Source organism: Felis catus, chromosome D4 (assembly GCF_018350175.1).
Source record: "Felis catus isolate Fca126 chromosome D4, F.catus_Fca126_mat1.0, whole genome shotgun sequence".
Lineage (NCBI taxonomy): Eukaryota > Metazoa > Chordata > Mammalia > Carnivora > Felidae > Felis > Felis catus.
Window position 1 is genome coordinate 80,507,863 of NC_058380.1, and position 22,666 is coordinate 80,530,528.

The 22,666-nt window shown below is 51.6% G+C and overlaps 1 protein-coding gene across 5 annotated transcripts in view; it reads right to left on the reverse strand.

The window, feature by feature from the left end:
* Nucleotides 1-22,666, reverse strand: part of GGTA1 (alpha-1,3-galactosyltransferase) — a 58,393-nt gene that overhangs the window by 27,220 nt on the left and 8,507 nt on the right. For 3 of the 5 annotated variants that reach the window (XM_045042452.1, XM_045042453.1, XM_045042451.1), the window contains one exon: nt 1,397-1,513. The gene's annotated coding sequence lies outside the window, so the exon portion shown is untranslated. Of the gene's footprint in view, nt 1-1,197; nt 1,377-1,396; nt 1,514-22,666 lie in introns of those variants that run through there. The other 2 variants (XM_045042455.1, XM_045042454.1) reach the window with 2 other exon arrangements.

Sequence of the window (22,666 nt, forward strand, 5' to 3'; positions counted from 1 at the left end):
ATTCTGTGCCTCCCTCTCTCTGTGCCCCTCCCCTGCTCACACTCTGTCTCTCTCGAAAATAAAGAAACATTAAAAACAAATTTAAAAAAAAGATAGGAACGTAGAGGCTCAGAAAGTTTAAGTAACGTGCCCGCTGTCACACAGCATAACTCGGTGGAGATGGGATTCCGGTCCCGGGAGCTGGGCTTCAGTGCCCACCCTTGTGAACACTCTTTTCTCAATAAGCATGAAGGCTCACCCGTGGACTAATCACCTGGGCCTCTCTGGCACATCCTCTCATCTTGCCTTTCTTGATTATCACGTGAGAGTCGCTTGGGTCACAACTGACCCCAAGCTGGCCACTCACAGGCTAGACTCGCTGAGGGGCTAGCTTCCCCGGACCAGCTTGAGCCTCGGCAGGCGCCTGCTGTGTGTCGGCTGGGGCCTTCCTTGCCCCCCGCCCCCCTTGTTCATCCCTCGTCACGGCCAGAGTCCAGAGTCGTGGCTTTTGGTGGCGGAGACTGAGGTTTAACACAGACTGAGGTTACTGCGTTCACCCAGAAGAACTGGGGGGAGGGGCGGTGCTGACTTTGAAAAGCAGACCCTTGGCTTCGCAGGCCCAGCTCTTGGAAGGGGGTGGTGCTGGGGGGTTCTGGAGGGGAGTGCCACTTTCTCCGCACCCCCTGCTGAAATGGTGGGCATCACAGGGAAGAGCTCCCCATTGGAAGAAACATGGTGCAATTTGTGGGGAAAAAATATGTATATGTAGAACGCTGCTTCCAGTGATGTTTTCCATTATGAGGGTCAGAGTAAACACGGAGGAAACAAAGAGTCAGGTCTCAGACTAAATACACAGCTAATTGTCGCTCCAGCCATCACAAACGGAACAACCTGTTCTCTGAAGTCCATCTTGTGGTGCCTTTTCTTGAATCCCCTCCAGGAAATCTGAACCCTGTCTCCAGCCAGCTTTTCCTTACTGCCTGGCTCCGGAGTTACCGTGCAAGGGTTTTTTTTTCCAAGAGAAATAAGGTAAACGAAGTGTCTGCACTGCCCTGAGGGGGCTCTGCCTCAACGTCAGCCCAGAGCCCTCCTGCCTCCGCATTGTCACTCTGAGTCCTGTAGAGAAAACCCCAGGCCGCGGCCACACCAGCCAGCCACAGCCCCGTGAGGTCCTGCCGGGGGGGGGGGGGGGGGGGAGCAAAATAAAGCAGAACTTACAGTGAAACCTCTGAGCCAGCATCCCACCAGCTCCTGCTTCTAGACGGGGGAGAGAAGGACTTTGTCTTCTTCCAGAACTACTGAGGGCACCAGCAAGAGGGGCAGGGGAGAGCGAGGTTCCTCCCTGCCAGACCCTGCTCGCAACTCCCCCATGGACCCCGACTAGGCAGAAGTAAATCATTCCGGCATCTCGACATACCTCATCGTCTGCTTCTCTCCCCGCAGAGTAAAAGGCAGAACAACAAAGTTCTATTGAGCTCCGCTCTGCAGAAGGAGGCAGGGCCGGGAGGAAGGGGAAGGTGCTGTGTTCCAACTCCTGTCAAAAGAATAAACAGCTATTTCAGGAAGGGGGGGGGGGGGGGAGACAGAGCCTGAAGCAGCCAGGGGCTTTGTTCCTCGCTGGCCCCGGGAAATGGGCTGTTTATCAGGCCTGTTGACTCCGAGGTACATGCCAAGGCAGAGACGTCTCTCTCTGGGCCCACGAACGGCCCGGCCTCCCTCCCCGAGCGAAACTACAGGCCCAAACTAGGCCTGGCGTTGGAGGAGGCAAGGCCACCACCCTTCAGAGGGACACACAGGCCGCCCACGTCACCCACTCCTTGGCAGAAATGGGAACTGTTCTGAATCCAAACAACCCCAAGTAACTACTATAAGGAACAGCCAATGAGAGGTCTAAAAAAAAAAAAAAAAAAAAAAAAAAAATGCAGGGGTGGGTGGGGTGGGTGAAGGAGAGAGTCCTCAAGACTCTAGTCGAAATGCCACCTGAACGTTCCTCAAGGTTGAGCCTCTCCTCCACATCTTTTGAACCTCAGAAGTTGTTTTGTTTGAACACTATTTTTATAGAATGTTATGAGATCTCCCGCATCGAAAACCGAGCTATAAGAACTTTAAAAGGTCACGGAGGCCCAACCCTGCGCTTTGGCTGAATAATGCTTAACCCTTCCCACACCCACCTCCTGCTCCTAAAATAGAATTTTCCAGCAGGAAAGGACCTTAGAACAGTGGATTTCTCAAACGTCAAAACAGCTAGAAACTTTTATTAAAAAAAAAAAAAAAAGAAAAAGAAAAAAACCCACAGGAAGTCATTCTCAGAACCCCACCGTGCAAGATGGAGTGTACAAACTGCTTTGGCCGAAGCAGGGAAAGGAAGCGCAAAGAGCCCCCCGCCCCAACCCCGGCCCTCCCGAGGGGCCCCACACCCCTCACCTCCCGCGAGGATAGTCTGGCAACCCCAGACTTAGGAGAGGGGGCCAAAGTCCAGGAGCCCCACCAAGCGATGCCTCATCTAGCCACTTGCAGCTTGCTGTTAACAAAAATCTCACAGCCCCTCCTCCGGGGGCCTGAGTTGTTTGACCACAGCGTTCAGCACCTGAAGTTCCAACAACGTGCTTAAATCTAGTAAGGCTGAACAAAAGCGCACCTGGCAACCCATCACTGCACTGTTGGTCTGGACACCACGGCAAATGTGCATAAGCCCACCAAGAGACGCAGACCGCAACGTTCACGGCAGAGCAAAAACTGGAAACAACCCCAAAGACGATCATCAGAGCAGATCGGTAAGGTCCTAGAGCGGGATTCCAGGCACAGCGATAAGAATGAGCCAGCTGTAGCTGTTAGCAGCCACGGGATGGATCTCACACCCATCATGTGCAGAGAAAGAAGTCTTGGATGCGTCCCTTTATGTAAAGCCCGAGAACAGGCAAATCCGTCTGTGATGCTGAGATTCGGAAGGGGCCCAGAGAAGCTCCCGTGGGGCCGGTCATGCTGCTGCTTAAGTCGGGTAGTAGATACACAGGGGTGTCCACTTGGTGAAAATTCATCACAAATGCGCCTTTTCTGTGTGAATGCTAAGAACAGAAACCAACAGAAAACTTTCTGCTGAAAACTGCCTTCTCTGCCTTATTCTGTCTTCCCCTGACCCTGGCTTGAGGGCCACAGGCCCTACTTTTTCCTTCTTTTGGGTTCCCCGCCACAAATGCCAAGCATCACCGAGCACCTCCCTACGGGTCCAGGGAGGATTTGCTGCATTACACGATCTAGAAATCTGGAGCGATTGTCAGTGCGAAAGGGAAAGATAGCAGAGCCTAGACGCTAAGATAAGCCGGTCCTTTTCACAAGCAAACGCCTCCCACAGGTCAGAAGGGGCTCCCACTTCACGATTTGCAAAATCAGCCTCTCTCGGTGATCCTCGGGGTCACCCACAACGCGGTCGGGGAGCAGAAGGAGGTTCTGCGAGTCTCAGTGATTTGCTCAAGGTCCACAGCGGGCGAGTCCGAGGAGCTGTGCTTTCTCCTCTAAGCTGCCTCCAGGGGGGAACACTCAGCAGGCTGGTGGAGTTAGAGTCTCCAGGCTGGTTAACCACAGCTCGACACAGTGTGCAAACCTAGAAGGCAGAACGTTTAACTTCTAAAGATCCAACATGGTTTTCCTCCTTCCCTGACACAGTCATGCTCAGACCCTCAAAACAAAGGGGCACACACTTGCGGTCATTCCTTAATCGAGAGGCAGAGAACCTAGCAAATGAGCCTCAGACGTGCTAATCAGAGGAGGCCAGAGGCTGCATGGTTAAGGGCTCAGCACAGGGCCGGCTGGGCTGGCTAATCTCATCATCCGATGGTCGCTAGGGCTCCTTCCAGTCCCGGCAGCCCACGAATCTATCAGTTAGCGGCCAGCATTCAGTACCTGTCCACTGGCCACACCTCAAGGCAGGATGGCAGGGCCTCAGAGTTGTGGCCAAGGTGGCTGTAAGCCCAGGTGTGGGAATCCCTGGCTTTGCATCCAAGACCACTTCCGGTTGGGAAAAACAATGAAGGTCAAGATCCTGCCCGCAAGGACGAGGTATTCTTGACAAAGAACAAAAAGGCTGCAGGTTGTCAGCGTTTGATTCATCCCAAATTTGTCACAAAAGACATTCTTGCTTGTAAGCGATAGAGCCAATTGGCTGGTTTCTCCCTCCGTGTCAAGGATAATCATCCTCCCTCACCTCGTGGGCTGGGTGAGGGGCTGTAGAGAGTGGTGGTCACAGGTACAGACTCTGGAGGCAGGCTGCCTGGCTTTGAGTCCTAGCTCCGCCCCCTATGCTGTGCAATCCTGGGCGACTGGCTTAACTTCTCTGTGCCTCCATTTCTATATCTGTAGCCAGGCACCATGAAATGAACCACAGGCGAGGGAGTGAAACAGTAAGTGTAAGGACCTCTCTCCAGCAGCCTGCCCGGGAAGGGTAGGAGAGAGGGTGCCAGCTGGTGGGGCCGGCTGAGGATGGAAAACCTTCCTGGGACAGAGCTGAGGAGAGAGAGGGTTTGAAGATTCAGAAAGGGGGCAGGACAAGTGTGGAAGAGCATCCCTGTGGGGGAGGATCGGGGGGTGCCCCTAGGACAGGCAGAGGTGCTTCCGTTTGTGCAAAAGCAAAGGAGACAGGATGCGTGGGCTGGTGATAAGTTTGGGGGGACACGGGCAGTCGGGAAACTGACAAGCTCCAATCTGGAGTGGCTAAGGGTGGAGGACCGAGTGGGTGGGTGGGGAGAAAGGAGCTGGAGGGCCACACAGAGTCTTATCACCAGGAGTCGGAGCCTCACCACACCGAGGAATCTGCATTTCATCCTGAGGGTTCTGGGGAACCCTTGAATGACAATTAGGCAAGAGAGTTACTGATTTGCTCTGCAGAGTTACTTGGGCTGCAGGGCGAGGGTGGGTGGGAGAAGGAAAATCTCCAGCCAGGGAGACCCACAGGGAGGCTGCTGGCCCATGTCCTGGTGAGATCGGAGACCTAGACAGTGGAAGTTGCTGGAAGATAAGAAAGCACCAGCTGTCTGGGATAAATGAAGGAAAGGGCACCTTGAGAGCTTGGATTTACATGAAGTAAATTCTCCCTCAACTTCTCTTAAGTGTCAGCCTTGTCGGTGAGCAACTCCCGGATTTAAAATGACTTTCTTTTCATAGGTTCCTTATTTATCTTTTAAATATCGTTCTTCTCCTCCCAGAATGTCAAGTCCATGCGCAGATACTTCCGTATGTTTTGGCCCAAAGTGAAAGTGCCTATGACATCAGCCCATGTTCAATGCGGCCCTGTAGGCTACGACGCATGCCTGGTCCACGCGCTTGGCACCCGTGTGTTCAATACATGTTAACTATTCCAAAAATGGAAGGCAGTGATGAGAGCAATAATCGCAGTGAGCAGTAGGGTGAAGAGAGCGCGGCAGACGTGGGTGTCGTTCCTGCCCCTCCAGGCGTGGACCCTGGGGTGGGCAGTGCGGGCCCAGGATGAGTGTCTGCACGAAGAGTCCGGTGATCCGGGTGCTGGCTGACGTTGCAAACTCTGCAAGTTCTGGGTAAATGGCGGAGTGAAACGATGTTCCTACTAAAGAATGGTGTGTAAGGTTGGGAGTGGGGGGAACCGGTGAGCCCCGTTCTAGACGCATTGGGTTCGAAGAACCTGCTGGAACCAGCTCAGCAGCGAGGCTGGGAGGAGTCTGATTTGGGAGTTGTCAGTACACAGGCAAGAGCGGGCAGGTCCGCTGGGTGCTGAGGCAGAGGAAGCACAGAAGACAGAGAGGGGCGTCCCTAACAGGCACTGCCCTGAAGCCAGGGGTGGGGGGGGGCACCGCAAGGAGGTAGGGGGTGGAGCCAGGAACAAAAGGAATCATGGGGGCGCCTGGGTGGCTCAGTCGGTTGAGCGTCTGACTCTTGATTTCAGCTCAGGTCATGATCTCATGAGTTCGTGAGTTCGAGCCCCGCGTCAGGCTCAGCGCTGACGGTGCAGAGTCTGCTTGGGATTCTCTCTCTCCCTCTTTCTCTCTGTCCCTCTCCCTCCCTAAGTAAATAAATAAACTTTAAAAAAAAAGAAAAGGAATCACGAAAGCTAGACGAGACCCAGTACAGCCAAGAGAGCAGCGTGAGGGCTGCGAGCTGAGTCTGGGGAGCCCGTCTGGATTCTCAGCTCGGGGCCACACTCCCATCTGACCGCCTCTGAGCCCCCCCCTCCCCACTGCCTAGAGAGGAGATGGCCACAAACATGTGCGTGGGCAAAGCTGCTGCTCTCCGAGGCTCCCAGGGAGTGCCAGGCAGGGAGGTTCTGTTCCCGGCTCTGCCTCCGACTCCAGGCAGCTCTCCTGAAGTGTGCACGGTTGGTTCCCATGCCAGCTCCCACCTCCCCCCGCCCTCCGCCTCCTGGCAGACGAAAAGCTTGGGCTAGTGTCTCTTACTCTGCATTGCACCCCAGCTCTGCGGGGTCTCGGCACCCCTCAAGGCCTGCCACGGACCCTGGCTGCAGGCCTCTGCACAGGGGTGGCTGGTGCTTTCAGACAGAAGGGGACACAGAAGGGGAGGCCCCAGCCTGTGGGTGAAGGAGGGGCCCTCTGGGTAGGAGGCCAGAGCCAACAGGTGTGCCTAATCCAAGGCTTTATCTGGCTGCGATCAGAGCATCAGAACCGCTGAGAGGCAAGTTCCACGCGGCCTTCTCCTCCCTCGGCCACCACGGGAGGCCCTGGAACCAGCAAGGAAGCATTTCACAGGCAGAGAAGGGAATGTTTGCAGGCCTGTCTCTGCCTGGGTCCTGTTCTCCCTCCCAGGGCAGAGCCTGTCTCTCAGGGGGCCGGCTTGAGTCCCCCCCACCCCGATGTGTCCAGCGAGCCCAGCCTACCTCCCAAAGGTGGCCACCCATTTACGGCATCCACGCCAGGCAGCCCCTGCTTGGAGGCTTCTAGTGGCGGGAACTCTGCCCCATTTCTACGCTTCCCTGATTCTAAGGCACATCTTTTCAGTGTGGAACTGATCCCTGCTTCCCAGAATGTTATCACAGCAATAAAGGCCACCATTCATTTACATACACCATTTCACTGGACCCTTTCTGTGGTCAGCGACCATCCTCTCCATCTCGGCCAGGGAGCCGAGGCTCAGAGGTTGAGGAACCCGGAGATGATCACGCAGCCAATAAGCTCTGCCTGTCCGTGCAGCCGCGTCTTCCCCGCTGAACCTGACAGGTCCTCAGAGACAGGGCTGCCGACCCTTTCCTCCGCACACCCCATCTCCCCTGGCCATGCCACCAGCATTTATTCCATCAATAGGCATTTGGGGGGCACTTCTTCGGAACCAGGCACCGTGTTGGGACGGGGACACAACGCCGCACAGAATGAATGAGACCCACTGCCTCCACTTTTCAAGTCCGAGTCTGCTGAGAGGGCCATGTGTGTCCACAAACGCCCAGATGCCATCTGTAGATGTCAGCTACTGCCATCAGACTACCCAGGCTGGCCCTCACACACGTCCACCAGCCGAAGCCAGGGCTCCTGACCACATCAGGGTCCCTCTCCTGTTGCTTTATTCTGTTTTTACCACCCTCCTATTTCCACGACCTGTGCTTTGCCTTTCTGCAGCCTTTGCCTTTGCCTGGTGTGGGCAAGAAAGGCCCTGCAAAATCAGGGTGACCATTCACATTGCTTTCCCTAGGACGGTTCTGGTTTATATCCATCGGGGAGCAGTTAACAGGTTGATGTTTTAGTGTCCCCTCGCACTTTCAAAAGTGTGCCAGTCCGGAGGATAAATCATAGGGTCACTATGATGTAACGCCTGTTCAATAGAATAAAGAGAGTTCAATGACGTCCTTTCAAGATCCTTTCCAGCTAGGATCCGGGGCGTGTGTTTACCACCTGCTGGTCCCTTAGGATCCCCCTCTCCGGGGCGCCCACAGTCTTTCCTGCAGCTGCTCAGAGTCCCTCCAGGTGCCCCTCTGCTCCACCCCTGCCCTCAACCTGTCCTGCTCAGTGCCTTGGCTGGGATCACCTCGACTCTCCCTCCTTCCTCTGTGCAGGCCAGGAGGCATTCAGAGGCTAAGAATTTACTGGAAAATCCTGAGGTTGTTTTGCCTTATTCCACCCCCCGCCCCCGCCCCAACATTAGGTTTTCTTAGGCCTCTTGTAATAAATCGGCTTGAAACTTCCAAGAATGAATCTCAAAAGGTGCGGTTCCAGGAACTCTAGCCATAAGCTAAAAAATGAAACAAAACAACTTTTAGTTGAGGTGGCTTTTTCTTCTCCTGTTCTTGGAATGAGACAGGTCTGGACTCCAATCCCAGCCCTGTTGACTTTTTTTTTTTTTTTTTTTTTTTTTGCTATTTTGGCCCTGGATAAATCACTTCACACTCTACGAGCCTCAGCTTCCTCATCTGTGAAACAGGGACGATTCCTTGCTCCTTGGGTTGTTGAAAGGATGAGCAACGATGTGTATAAAGCTCCTGGTCCCTTGCAGGTACTCAGGAAGAGGGAGCTCGTGTTATCAGCACTGATGTCTAAGACACAAGGTCTGTCTCAGCCTCGTCATAGTGGTAGGGGGCAGCGTGGCACAGAGGTGAAAGCCTGCATTTGAGTGAGACAGGCCCGGCATTGACTAAATGGGTGACCTTGGGCAAATCATGCGAGCCTTCTGAGACTTGGTCTCTCTCCTCCGTACAATGAGAGTAACGTTGCCTTTCTCTTCGACCACGGTGAACGGGATGGCGCGCATAAAGCGCCAGGCATAGGGCCTGACGTTGGAATAGGTGCCCAGTAAATGGCAGCTACTCCGCTCCTAATAACGATTATTCCAGAAACCTCCCCCTCACAGGCTCTGGCATCACCTGCTCTGTGTCCCCAAAGAGTGTACCATGTTCCCGTGTCCTAAAAACCACCAGCCCTTCCTTGGCGTGGGGCATTTTCAAATCTTCCCACCTGCTGGAGCCTCCCCAGCCCGCGAAGCAGGGTAAGCGCTGTTCTTTTCCGCCGGCAGAGGAGGAGGCAGGTGACTTGGCCAAGGTGACTGTCCTGGAAGCTGGTTTTGGGTGGAGCCAAGGCCGTCTCCAACCTCCTTCTTCCCCGTAGGGAGTCTGAAAGTCACTGATTCAGTCAAAGTGGAAGGGAATTGTGTATTCGCTTGCATATTCGTTCATTAAATAAGCATTTATTTCGTGCCAATATTGGCACCTACCGCGTGCCAGGCACTGTTCGGCCCACTAGGTCTACAAGGATTAGCCAATATGGCCTCTCCCTCATGGAGCGCCAGTGCAAGGCTGAGCCCAGAAACCAAGTGTCATGCCACCAAAGCCATTCTTCAACTGAGGGGAATGTCCTGAGACAGAAAAGACACAGGAGCCCCCCAACATTCAGTCACGCCCTTACTCTGAGCTGCATGGGTTTCCAGCGGAATCAGAAAAAACAATCTCACAGGCCACCCTTCCCATGTGGCTGCAGGAACATCCTTACTGACCAGGGTCACTCTACTCTCAAGCATGCCCCCCAAGTCTTCTGGGCTGCTTCATTTTTCTCTTTTCTTTTTAACATGTATTTATTTTTGAGAGACAGAGGGAGACAGAGTGCAAGCCGGGGACGGGCAGAGAGAGAGGGAGACACAGAATCCCCAGCAGGCTCCAGGCTCGGATCCGTCAGCACAGAGCCCGACGTGGGGCTCGGACCCACAAACCGTGAGATCATGACCTGAGCTGAAGTCTGATGCTTAACCGGCTGCGCCACCCAGGCACCCCGAGCTGCATTTTCTAGATGAGGAAACTGAGGCCCCAAGGGTGATAAATGACTGATCCAGGGCCACCTGGCAATGACGTAAGGCGACCAAAGCTGGTACCCAGGTGTCTGGCATCTCTCCAGGATGAGATGCCTTGTAACCACAGCACAGGAAATCGAAGGGCTGAGGGAGGGGCTGGAGGCTGCAGTCAACCGTCTTCTTCCCAAGTGTCCTTATCTGTGGCCAAGAAAACCCCAGAAGCCTCTGCCAGGAATGGCCACATCACTGTCCTTCCCTTTCCCCGGCTCCACTGTTCTTGAACGATCCGGGGAGGCCATGGTGGGCTTGCTGATGTGAGCACAGAGACGGTGCTGGGAAGAGGTGAGCACCGGATGGCCTGAAGCTAGCGAGGCATCCGATTTAGAAAAAACATCCTCACCGAAGCATAAACGTAAAAAGAGCTCAGGAATGGAGCAAAACCACCTAACTACGAGCTCCACTTAAGAAGCATCGCATGGGTCTGTTACGACAAATGTGGCATCAATTCCCCAATCCGACCCTGTTGCCTTTGCCTTCCCCACGAATTTAAGGCCCAGGGCTCTCAGGGAGGCATCACCTGCCCTCTTCGTGACCACAGCTTCTTCTCTGAGCTTCTGCTTTTGTTCCCCCCGAGATGTTGTCAGTTTTGCAGCCGGCTGAGAAGTGGCTTTGGGGTTTTTGCTCTGGGTGTGGTTTCCTTGCACTCACAAGGCTCTGTCTGCACGACCCAGGCTGCTAACCTCAGGCACAGAAGGGAATATCCCACTGAGGTAGTCATTAATGCTGTTCCACCAAATATGTCCAGCTCTCCCCCTTCACCGTAGGATTTCATTTCCTGGGGCCCTTGAGGTCAGGGACTAGTGACTAGTCTGACCAGTATAATAAGAGCGGCTATTCAATTGCCAAGACCTCCTAGGGCTCTTTTTTCTCTGTGCTCTGGAGTACATACAAAAAGGTGTTCCATCAGGGGCGTCTGGGTGGCTCAGTTGGTTAAGCATTGACTCCTGATGTTGACTCAGGTCACAGTCCCATGGTTCATAGGATCGAGCCCCGTGGCAGGCTCTGCGTTGACAATGCAAGGCCCGCTAGGGACTCTCTCTCTCCCTCTCTCTCTGCCCCCTCCCCTGCTCATGCTTTCTTTCTCTCCCTCAAAATAAATAAATAAACTTAAAAAAAAAAAAAAAAGAAGGTGTTCCATCAGCCTGGGTCTGTGAGTGAAGGGCACAGCCACCAGCTGGCCCAGGATGCTCATATCCATGAGAGTAGGAAATCAGCCTTTATGGGTTTGGCCCTTAGGATCTAGGGGCTATTTGTTACTGCAGTATAACCTGCTCCATCCTGACTGATACACTGCCCATCTCACACAGAGCAGGGGCTTCTCTAGGTCTGCCCTCTTCTCTGGGAAACCTTCACTGTCCTCATCAGTGAGGGCCATGCATGAACAAAGACAAGTAAAATGGAGGCAAGAACATTTCTCTAATGTCCTGGGGAGATTTTCTCCTTCAGACCTGAAGACAGGTGAGCATTCAGCTACATTTGAAAAGAATGAGAAGGAAGTTGAGAGTGTTGTTCTCTAAGGCCTTCCTTTCCTATGAAGAAGCTGATCACTTGATAAGAGCAAGTGGGGCTGCAGCCTGAGAGCCCTCCGGCTTAGCAGCAGGTGCCGTGGACACTGGGAGGGGACACTGGCTGGGAGGTAAGGGCACAGGGTGCCAAGCAGCACTGTAAGCCCGCCGGGGTTGGCACTGAGCCAGCCACCCGGTCCCATTCCCCAGCCCGGGGACAGTGGCAGAGATGGAAACTTGCCTGATTCGTTGCAGTCAGGGATTGAACCGGCCGGGGCGGGTGGGCCAGAAAGACGAGCAGGGGGATGTGGTCCATGCAGTAAAGGACATGTGACTTAACCGATCCATCATTGGAGGAGAGGAGGTGGAACTCACAACATCCTGTACAGTAGATTCTCCTGTTACCTCATTTTACGGAGAAGGACAACTGAGGCCCAGAGAGACGGTACCGCTCGCCCAGCTCCGACAGCTAAGGGTCAGAGCCAGACCCAACCGAAGCCTGGCCGGTCCCAAAGCTTGGCCGCTACCTGGTACTCTTTTAGCCAGAAGCCACGTCACTCCCTTTTGAGCTCCTCTTAGCCCTTCATCGGGCTTTTCGTCTACACCTTAACGTCTCCTTTTAATTACTAGTTCACACAGACATACTCTCCCAACCCAGACTGTGAACTCCTGAAGGGCAGGAATCTGTATTTTATATAATAGTTCATAACAGCAGTAGTAGCAACCGCAAACGCCACTCTTTGTGCTGAACGCGCACAACGTGCCAAGCTGTGTTCTGAGCACAGGACACCCACCACTCAATTCCCACGGCCCTCTGTGAAGACAGGTGCCGAAATCATCCCCATCTTGCAGATGAGAAAAGATCTCCGTTGGGCTGGGCTGAAATTCAACCCCGACTATTAATATTTTCACAACTAGAGTTCAACTCGACTCGTTTCTTCTATAATCTCATTTATTTCATTTTATTTCTTATATTTCCAAACATTCTCAGAAGGAGTCTACGGGCTTCTCCGGATGCCAAAGGCGCCCATGGCAAAGGTGGCTGCCAGGATTCCAGAGGCAGGGTTCTGTCCCCAGCGATCCCGCAGAACCCAGAGCTCCTGGCTGGTACAGGGTAAGGGACCCTACGCCATCATCACGCAAGGATAAGGAGAGAATAATCGCTACTTTAGCCCATCCGCACATCATAAATACCTAACTAGCATAAATACTCTGACGTCAGCAGCGTGAGCCCCTGGATAACGTTCATTGTAATAAACAAGTCACTTGCTCCCCCCGCCCCAAAAAAACACCATAGTTTTTAGTGTCCAGTGTGCTCATTAGAAAAGCATCAGCTGTGGATCACAAATTGGGATCATAGGAGGGTTTGTAGCAGCTGCCTCTGGATATAATGCTGGCTGACCCCAGGCCCAGACTATGTCTCCTTGAGGGTCGACTAGCTGGCCTTCCCCCGTTAGACTTGTTTTCTTAGCGTCTGGGCGCTGGCTCAGTCTAAATAGCGCTAACGTGATATCCCATCCTCTATACGCTTACGGTTTATAAAGTAAATTGCAGGCATCCAAACAGGCACACTGAATCACAAGCCGGGCAGAACTTTCTAGATTTCAGAAAATCCGGGCTATTATCGGACTCGGGGATAGGGCAGCCGGGGCCAACGCTCCCTGCCCAGACCAGACAGCTGTCCTCTTTGCCAGCTGGCCCGTGCCGAGTGCTGAGCCTCAGGACACCTGGTGCCAGTCCAGACACCGCTCTGATGGGCTACATGACCTTCCATAAGTTGCTATCTGATTTTTTTATCCTCCAAATACGGGGTGTGTACCAGATCCAATTCCAGTCAATAATCACAAAGCACCCAGTGTGTGCCCAGAACTGTGGGGGAGTGTGTGATGGGGGGATGCAGAGACCATATAAGCTTACATACTGGTCGGGGAGCCGGTGCTGGAAGCAATGAGCTATTTGTTACCTGTGACGGAAAGAAGTCAGTGCGAGTAGGGATGGAAGTGATGTGTTCTGTTCTGGGGCCACAGAGGAAGGAGTAAGCCGTCTGCACGGGGCTGGGCAGCCAGGCTTCAAAGAGGAAGGGGCTCCGTTTGAACTGGGCCTCAAAGGGTGAGTGGGTGGGGAACAGCATTCAGGGTTGAAGGACAAGCAAGCGACAATGCAGGGGGCTGGAATGTGAGCACCCCACATTGCCCAGTGTGGACTGCGGAGCAAGGAATCCAGTCCTGGTGTCTCCCTACATCTACTGCCTTGGAGTCCAGAAGACTCCCCGGAACCTTATTTTTACAAGCTTCTTAAGTGATTCCAACATGCAGGCAGTAGGTGCTACATGTTGAGAAAAAAAAAAAAAATGAATGAGTACAAGAATGAACTTGACCTCAGGTAAGTCCCTTCCAGTCCTGAGATGTCATCCCTTCTTTAAAATAAAGGCGCCGGGTCAGCCTGGTGGTTTTTCAAATTGTGTTCTGGAGAACCCGGGAATCTCCCAAAGTGCCTCAGACACCACAGAGGGGGAGATGGGGTGCCGAGAGAGCAGAACTCTGAGCCCCCATCCACACTTCTTTAGTTCATCTTCCCTTTTATCTGTTTGCTATTATATGCTGTGCTTCTATGCACCATTTTGTTTGTAGTAAAGTTTCTTTGGCTACAAAGAACTTTTTTTTTTTTTACATTTATTATTTTTGAGAGACAGAGTCAGAGCGTGAGCAGGGGAGGGGTAGGGAGAGAGGGAGATAAATCCGAAGCAGGCTCCAGGCTCCGCACTGTCAGCACAGAGCCCGACGCGGGGCTCGAACTCATGAACTGCGAGATTATGACCCAAGTCAAAGTCGGACGCTTAACCAACTGAGCCACCCAGGCACCCTGGCTACAAAGAACTTTAAAAAAAAATTTTTTTAAGGCTTATTTATTTTTTGATAGAACACAAGCGGGGTAGGAAAAGAGAGAGAGGGAGGCACAGAATCTGAAGCAGGCTCCAGGCTCTGAGCTGTTAGCACAGAGCCTGACGTGTGGATCGAACCCACAGACCGTAAGATCAAGAGCTGAGCCAAAGTCGGATACTTAACCAACTGAGCCACCCAGACACTCTGGCTACCCGGCGTAGAAAGAACTTTTAAAACTACTGAATTGGCTGATCATCCAAGAATCCCCGAAGAGAAAATTTTAAATTCCTTAAAGGCAGTTAACCTATCTTTGTTGAATATTTCTCAAACAGGTGTGGACACAGCATGGAGCCTGCTTACCAGGCTCTTTCTTTGACCATCATGATTTAAAATCTTTTGGTGTGGTCCAGAAATCAATGAGTGGAGGGGGGAAATGTGGATAGCAATGCAATAGAATATTACACAAACTTAAAAAAATGTTTTTGAAGAATAGTTAATAAAATGGAACATTAAATGAGAAAGCCAGATACCAAACTGCACAAAGGCTATGATCTCAGCTCTGGATCTAATACATCAGAATTACTGGACAAGTGGGGCGCCTGGGTGGCGCAGTCGGTTAAGCGTCCGACTTCAGCCAGGTCACGATCTCGCGGTCCGTGAGTTCGAGCCCCGCGTCGGGCTCTGGGCTGACGGCTCAGAGCCTGGAGCCTATTTCCGATTCTGTGTCTCCCTCTCTCTCTGCCCCTCCCCCGTTCATGCTCTGTCTCTCTCTGTCCCAAAAATAAATAAACGTTGAAAAAAAAATTAAAAAAAAAAAAAAGAATTACTGGACAAGTATGGCGGTTCCTCAAAAAATTAAACATGGAATTCTCTATACCCAGAAGAATTGAGGACGGAGACTTGAAGTGAGATTTGTACACCAATGTCTAGGCAGCATTATTCACAATAGCCAAAAAGGTAGAAACAACTCAGAAGTCCACTGATGAATGCACGGATAAACAAAATATGGTGTATACACACAATGGAGTATTATTTAGCCTTGAAAAGGAACGAGATTCCGACACCCGCTTCAACGGCGATAAACCTTGAAAACGTGCCAAGTGAAATTAGCCAGACACAAAAGGACGAACACTGGATGATGTTACTTAGATGAGGTGTGTAGTCAAATTCCTGGAGGTGGAGAGCAGAGTGGGGGATACCACGGCCTGGGGTGCGGAGGGAATGAGCAGTTTATTGCTTCCGGGGGACAGAGTGTCTGTTTTGGATGATGGAAATGTTCCAGAGATGGACGGTAGGGATGGTTTCACAATAATGTAAGTGTATTTAATGCTACTGAATGGTACACTCAAAAAATGTTATAATGGTAAATTTTATGTCATGTATATTTCACCACAATAAAAAAAAAAAAATACCAGCCAGAACTAGATCGGCATGGTGACAATGGTGAATTGTGTGCGACGAGATTGTGGCAGACTGATCACTTTATTCTTTCCACTTCTCTGCATTTTCAAATGTTCTACAACGAGAATAAATTACTCCCGAAACCGGACAAACAGCTATTTAATTAAACAAATCTGGTGGTTCTCTGACACTTCCCAAAAATGCCTTGTTGTCCTTTACGTAAATGGGGGCAATACTTTATGTACTTAATACAAGGAGCCAAGTTCAAGGATGCCAACTCAAGTATACACCAAGCTGCTCAGTCAAAATAAATGACGGGCAGACTGCCTCCCCTTTTTAAGACTAGTCGTCCTCATCTATATTTAAATAAGTTTCAAATAAAAACGGAACCAAAATAAATCTTCTAATGAGCTTCCCAAGAAGCTGTCTGGCTTGGAGATACTCAAATGCAAACTGAAGAGAGACAGAAAGCTGCAGAAAAGTGGGAGACAGCCAACGTTTTCCCCAGGACAGTAAGGCACTGCAGCTGGGGAAGTGACTTCGTCAGTGAATTTCTATCCCGTCTGCTTCTGGAAGATGTCCTTGGGTAGAAAGGATTCAGAATCCAGAAGAGGCCCTTTGTATTGACCGCAAATCCACCCCCTCCAATATCCCCCACCCCACATAAATGTTGACCAAATATTCCAAGGATATTAATGGTTGGAAAGGCAGCCAATGTGTCTACCTGCCAGGGTGCCCTCCGCCCTAAACCGCCTGGGTCCACTTTTCCTGGCTCTTGGGCCCTCTGCCTGCCCACAGAGTGCTTCCTCACTGGCCATGTGACCTCAGGCAGTGTCCTTACCCAACCAATGGGAAGAAAGGCACCCACCTTGCAGGGCTATGGTAGGGTTAAACGATGTCGCCTGTGTAAAGCGTCACTGAGATGTTGGGTGCATGGTAGGTGCTCACAAGCTTCTTCCTTTGCACCCTAGTTCACTGTTCAAGATTCACACGTGTCTTGGTGGGACGTTGAAGAGCAGTGCCAAAGGTAGTTAATGCCGAGCGGCAGGTTTTAGAATTACGGTACAACAGTAGGGAGAAGAGAGGCTCTTTCAGACCTGGGGTTCAAGGATGGCCCTGGAAGGCAGGCGAAGGGAGCCCAGCAACCCCACGGAGCCCAGCTCTAGCTCCCACGTTGGCCAGCATAAAGCTCTTTCATGGGAGTCTGGGTGAAATCCTCAGAGAAGGAAGATGGGCTCCATTTCACGGATGAAGAAACAGAGTTCAAAAAGGCTGTCTTTTTCAAAGGCACACAGTTGGGAAATAACCAGATACAGGGTTTTCTCAAACTCCCTTGGCGTGAAATGGCGGAGGGGGGGCTGATAATTCCAGCTCTGCCACAAAGTCCTTTGTTTAGTTAGGTGCTAGTCTCTTGCCCCTCTCCTTAAAAGAAAAAAAAAATTTTAAAGAAAAGGTGAGGAGGGGACAGGAAGAAAAATTCTTTGAGGCACTACACTAGGTTCATTTCCAATCTCTGGGCTTTGGCGTTCTCATGTACAAAATAAGGCACTTCCTGCCTCGAGACATTGCCACCGGCTCTCCCCTCTGCCTGGGACACCTTTCCCGGCCCCCTCACACCCATGCACCCTCCTTCCGGTCCTTAAGCTTCAATGACAATGTCACCCCCCAAGGGAAGGCTTCCCCGTTCTATTCTTACTCTCCTTTGTAGCACCCTACGTCCTTCCGTTGGGGCACTGACCCTTATTTGGACACCTAGGTGTGATTCTTTGATTGACACACATCTCTCCATGAGACGGAGATTAATTAGCTGGCAGAGAGGCGGCAGTCAATGGCATTTGTTGTATGTTGACTCAAAAAGCGAGTTCTTCTCAGGGCTCTGTTCTTCAGAAAGTGCCCTCCCATCCCCACCCCCTCCTCAGGCTCTCATCTGCAAAACATAGGGAGGTGGATGGGGCACCTCTTAGATTTCTGCCAGCTCACACATTCTATGATTTTATCACCTCAACAGACAAACGAACAAGGGACAAACCAAACCCAAACCTACAACCATTGTGATTCCAGCTCCCTGGACAAGTTCGTAGAACAGGTTCTTACACTCTCGGGCCTCAGTGTCCCTAGCTACAGAATGAAGCATTCAGGTACAGCCTTCTAGGCTCTTCCCATCACCGACAATGGTAATTCCAGTAAGAAGGCTCCCCCCTCCCCTTGCCTTTCACCAAGAGCTGTACCTCATTCCGGGCACACAAACAGGAAATGTGACATCCAGGAGCTGATGAGCGGCTTGTTTCTCTGAAGCCTGGGCGGGTGACTGGGGGAACGAAGAGTTTCTGAACCTTCTACCGAAGCTGAGAGTCCGTGCCAAAGACATTTCTCCAACAGTGTGGGCGGAGGGCACTACTGGTGTCTACCTGGGCCCCCTATGTCACCCCCACCCTGGTGCATTCGCAGGGGCCGTGCAGCCCAGAATGAGCAGATTAACAGTCTTGAGGGGGACCCTGTGACCGTTCCTCTGAAGGCAGTGAATCCCGGGACAGAGCAGAAGGTGGAGGGCAGGACACCGAGGCTCTGGCTCACGCCTCTCTCTGGGCCTGGGTTTCCCCATCTGTTGAGTAAGGGGACTGAATTCGGGACTGTGCCACGTCCCTGCCCACTCTGTTTTTTCTTCCGGGAGGCGGTGTGGTGCCATGATGAAGGGCATCGCCCCCTGCCCGTATCTGAGAATCAAATCCCTCCTTCACCGGGTGGCCCTGGGAAATTTCTTAATCTTTCTGTGCCTCAGTTTCCTCATTTGTAAAACTGGGGTTTCTCGATGAGGAACAGGCAGGGCTCCTGTAGAGCTCCTAGACAGCATCTGACGTGAATATGTGGCCAGTAAGTGTGAGCTGTTTTTTTTTATCATCACCCTGGCTTCTGGATCACTTCCCTTTCTCGCCCTGCCCATACGCGGACCAGGCCGGCCGTGAGGACCACGGCGGCAGCCCCGTCCCTCAGAGGAAGCAGATCCCAGAACCCGGCCCGGCCTCAGTGTCCTCCCCAGCACAGGCAGGACACAAAATACCTGCTTCTGCCAGCCGCTGTGGGAACGAAAAGGAGCCTTGACCTACGCCCCCCAGGGCAGTGGCTCTCAAAGCGTGGCCCGCAGAAAGATGCTGTTTTTTTCCTCCGTGAGGAGGCAGAGAAATTGAGAGTATGTTCAATTGGCTGTATTTTAACAAAATATCATCCGTGGAGGATTAGTCACAAAGAAGGACGGTTCTTCCACATCAAGGCATCAGGCATGGTGCAGGAGACACAAGTTCATTGCTCTGTCTCCTGCGGCTGCCCTACTTGGCTCCAGTGGGCTCTGTGTCCAAGGTGGAGTTCTGGGCTCCTATCTTTCTAGAATGACTCACCCAGGCAGACTGCCCGTCTTGACCCGAGAGCATTTCACCTGGTGGCAAATGCAATGGGTCTCGAAATATCTGTTGCCACTGAATAGGCAGCGACTGGCTCTCAGCAGAGCCCAGAGGGCTGGGCAGGGACCAGTCATGGCTGCTCAAGGAGAGTCACTGGCACTCAGTGTTTTAAAAAGCTGTCCACAGAGGAAAAGAATCAAACCGACGGTCCTCAAAACCCAGGCACTAGCTCCTACCCTTGAAGATGCTCAGTTGCGAATCTCTGTTTGGCAGCCATGTTCGAAAGGGATGTCTTTCTCAGGGATCGAGCCTTTTTATAGCTGAAGGGAACCTTAGGGGCCTCTGCTCAAAGCCTTTTCTTTCACAGATGAAGGAAAAGGTTCAAGGAAAGATGACTTTTATAGCAGAGGCAGGATTTGAACCCTTGAAGGCTCCTTGACTTACTTCCATTTGTTCAACGGACCCATGGTTACTGAAGGCCTGCTACATCGGTGCACTCAGGACTCGACAGCGAACCAAAGAGGTAAGTACTCTATTCTCACAGAGCTCACCTTCCAGTTGGTAAGCAAATAAAATTAATAGTTGTAATTAACAAATAATTAAGGATATATAATTTCATTGGAAGTATAATATATATTACATAGAATATATTAATACAAAATATTATTGTTTGGTAATATTATCAAAATTAATTAATATATTAATATAATACAAACTCGGCGGTGGAAAGGGTTATAAAGCAAATAAAAGATGTCGACATGTTGGAGACTGACTCGGGGGTGAGGGAGCTGCTGTCTGGGGATCCTCCTTGCGCCAGCCTCCCTCTGGGGTCCCCAGGGACCTCCCAAGCCAGTAGTGTGCTGTAGCTGGCTCACGTTGGCTTGCAAGGGCCAACCGTTCAATTTTTAGGAATTTGGCAAGTGAGCCGTTAAATACAGCCGTCATTAAAAATTCAATTATATAAGCTTATAATTAAATGAGTCCTATTAAGAACGAAAGTATCCATCAAAACCCATCGCCTCCTAATTGTTTCATTACATGGTATACTCCTGAGGTTATGTGCACCAATTGTGTTGAGACATAGCGGAAAATGCTATAGAAAAGTAGGCTCCCTCAAGTGGCAGCTTGAACGTGGTCATGGTGTAAATATTTACCCTGTGGAGACTGGCAAACACCACATAGCAGGGCTTTCAATTCTCCGGGAGCTAGTCACACTGTCTGGATCTAATCCGGGCCTTCTGTGTTCGTGGGAGTCTGTGTTCTTCCGGCCAGAGGGTGTGCGGTGTAGCCCCAACTCCCCTGGGGTTGTGGGGGCGGGGGGTGTGGGGAGCTTCCAGTCACATGGCCTGAACTTTCTCTTCCCTTTTTAAGGTTTCCACGGTGAGGAAGCAAGACTGGGATCTGTAAACGGATCTGTCTGCTTCTGCAAAACCGCGGCTCTGGTCAACAATATTCATCAAGGGTCTCTAAGATGGTGATTCATTCGTTCATTTGTTTATTTGGTTTTGATACAATTAAGTCCCGTGGTAAGTGTCCCGAGGAGGTAAAAATTTTTATTTATTGATTGTTTGTTTTTAAGTGTTTATTTATTTTGAGAGAAAGAGCACGAGTGGGAGCAAGGAAGGGGCAGAGACAGAGAGAGTGAATCCCCAGCAGGCCCCGCTCTGTCAGCGGAGAACCCAAGACGGGGCTCGATCTCACAAGCCGTAAGGCCCCGACCTGAGCCAAAATCAAGGGTTGGATGCTTACCCGACTGAGCCACCCAGCTGCCCCAGAAGGTAAAAATTTAAAGGAACTCCTGCAGAGAATCTGTAGAAGTGTGTGTCTTACTTCTGGATTTTCATGTTAGGTTTCCTTCCTTTAAATACATAACTGTTCTGATAACAGCTGAGTGAAGATACTAGACTTCCACTGATAATAATGATAAGGGTAGCTGCCATTTAATAGCATCATGTCACGAGACACATTTGTCTCTGAAATCCACACCAGTTACACCTGGGAACGTTGAGGTCCGGAGGTTCAATAACTTGACCAAGGCCGGGCTGCCCTTCCGAGAGTTCCCCAGAAGCCTTCTCCTGCCCGCAGTTACAGCTGTGTGACCCTCCTTAGACCTGCAGGATTCTATGGCCCTAAGGGGGCCCCAACTCTCGTGGCTTTGGCGAATTCTGCAGCTTCTCAGCTTAGCATCAGGAATCCCCTCCTACCACCAGAGCAGAACAGGTCGGACACTTTCCCATGTGTCCATATGCACCTGGAATGCAGGTGAGTCACCTAGGCCTGACCAGTTAGCAGTGTTACATCCTAAAGAAATGGCACGAAGGTTCAGACGCCCATGAAATGTTACAGCGGCCTCAGGGGCAGCGGGAGCTAGAATTAGCTGCTATGCGGGGCGCCTGGGTGGCTCAGTCGGTCGGGCGTCCGACTTCGGCTCAGGTCATGATCTCACGGTCTGGGAGTTCGAGCCCCGCGTCGGGCTCTGTGCTGACAGCTTGGAGCCTGGAGCCTGCTTCGGATTCTGTGTCTCCCTCTCTCTCTGCCCCTCCCTCGCTCGTGCTCCGTCTCTCTGTCTCACAGAAATGAATAAACATTTTAAAAAATTAGAATTAATTGCCATACAAGACTGTGTTATCTACGGCCCAACTTCTACTGATTCTTGCCAGCTTGGTTTTCTAGCCTTCCCAGGGATACTGTGAGCAATAAAAGAAATCCTTCCAATGCGTGCCTTTTCTGCCACAGTGAGCTAGAATCTCCATCTGTTGCTTGCAACCTTGATCTTTGACCAGTACACGGTCCATGTGCTACTCAATACATCAGCCTCAAACATTTACTGAGCACTTGCACGCCAAGGAACGAATTCCCAAGCTCTCAATTAAATTTGCACATAAGAACATTAATTTTCCCTTCCTTTGCACAGCTCTGGCTAACATCTGAAAACAGAATTTGCTATGCAAAATACCACCGTGTAGACCACGAAAGAGTTAGTCAACCGAGCAAACGAAGACCAGTCCTTGCGTTCAGGGAGCCATGCCCCCCTTCCAGGAACCCCTGCCCCTGATTCTGAGCAGTTTCTTTGCCTTCCCCACAGATGCCAGGCAAGTCGTTCTCAGGGACAGCCTGCCGGCCACTTGAGGACTCGTGGTTCCCTGAGAAGGGAGGGGGGGCAGCAGTGCTTTTGCACACAGATGCTACCAACCCCAACAACGTCATCCCTCTGGGCACCTGGCCCGTTGTCCCGGGCTTGCTTCCTCCTCTGTGCTCCCCTGGCCACCAAGGCTGTCTGGGCTCTGGAACAGCCGGAGGGATATCAGGATGATTGGTTCTCACAGCTTCTTCCCTCTGCCTGAAACCCTCTTCCCTCTTTACCCCCTAACTCCCACAGGGCTCAGCGTACAGGGCGCTTCCTCAAGGAAGTCCTATCTGACTACCTCCCCCGACAGGTTCAGGCCCCTGTGACACCCACCCTGCTCTCCTTCATGGCTCTCGCTGGGCGGTCGTTTTTTTTTTTTTTTTTTTTTTTACGACTATCTCTCAAGCGAATCCCAGCGTCCCCATGGGCGGGGACTGTGTCTCTGTTCACTGCCACCTTCTAGCATAGCACACGGCAGCTGCCCAACGTATTCTGGGTGTGTCAGTAAATGAGTGAGTGAATTTCTGGTGGCTCAGTGAATGCTGAATGAATAGCTAATTTCAAAGCATGAGT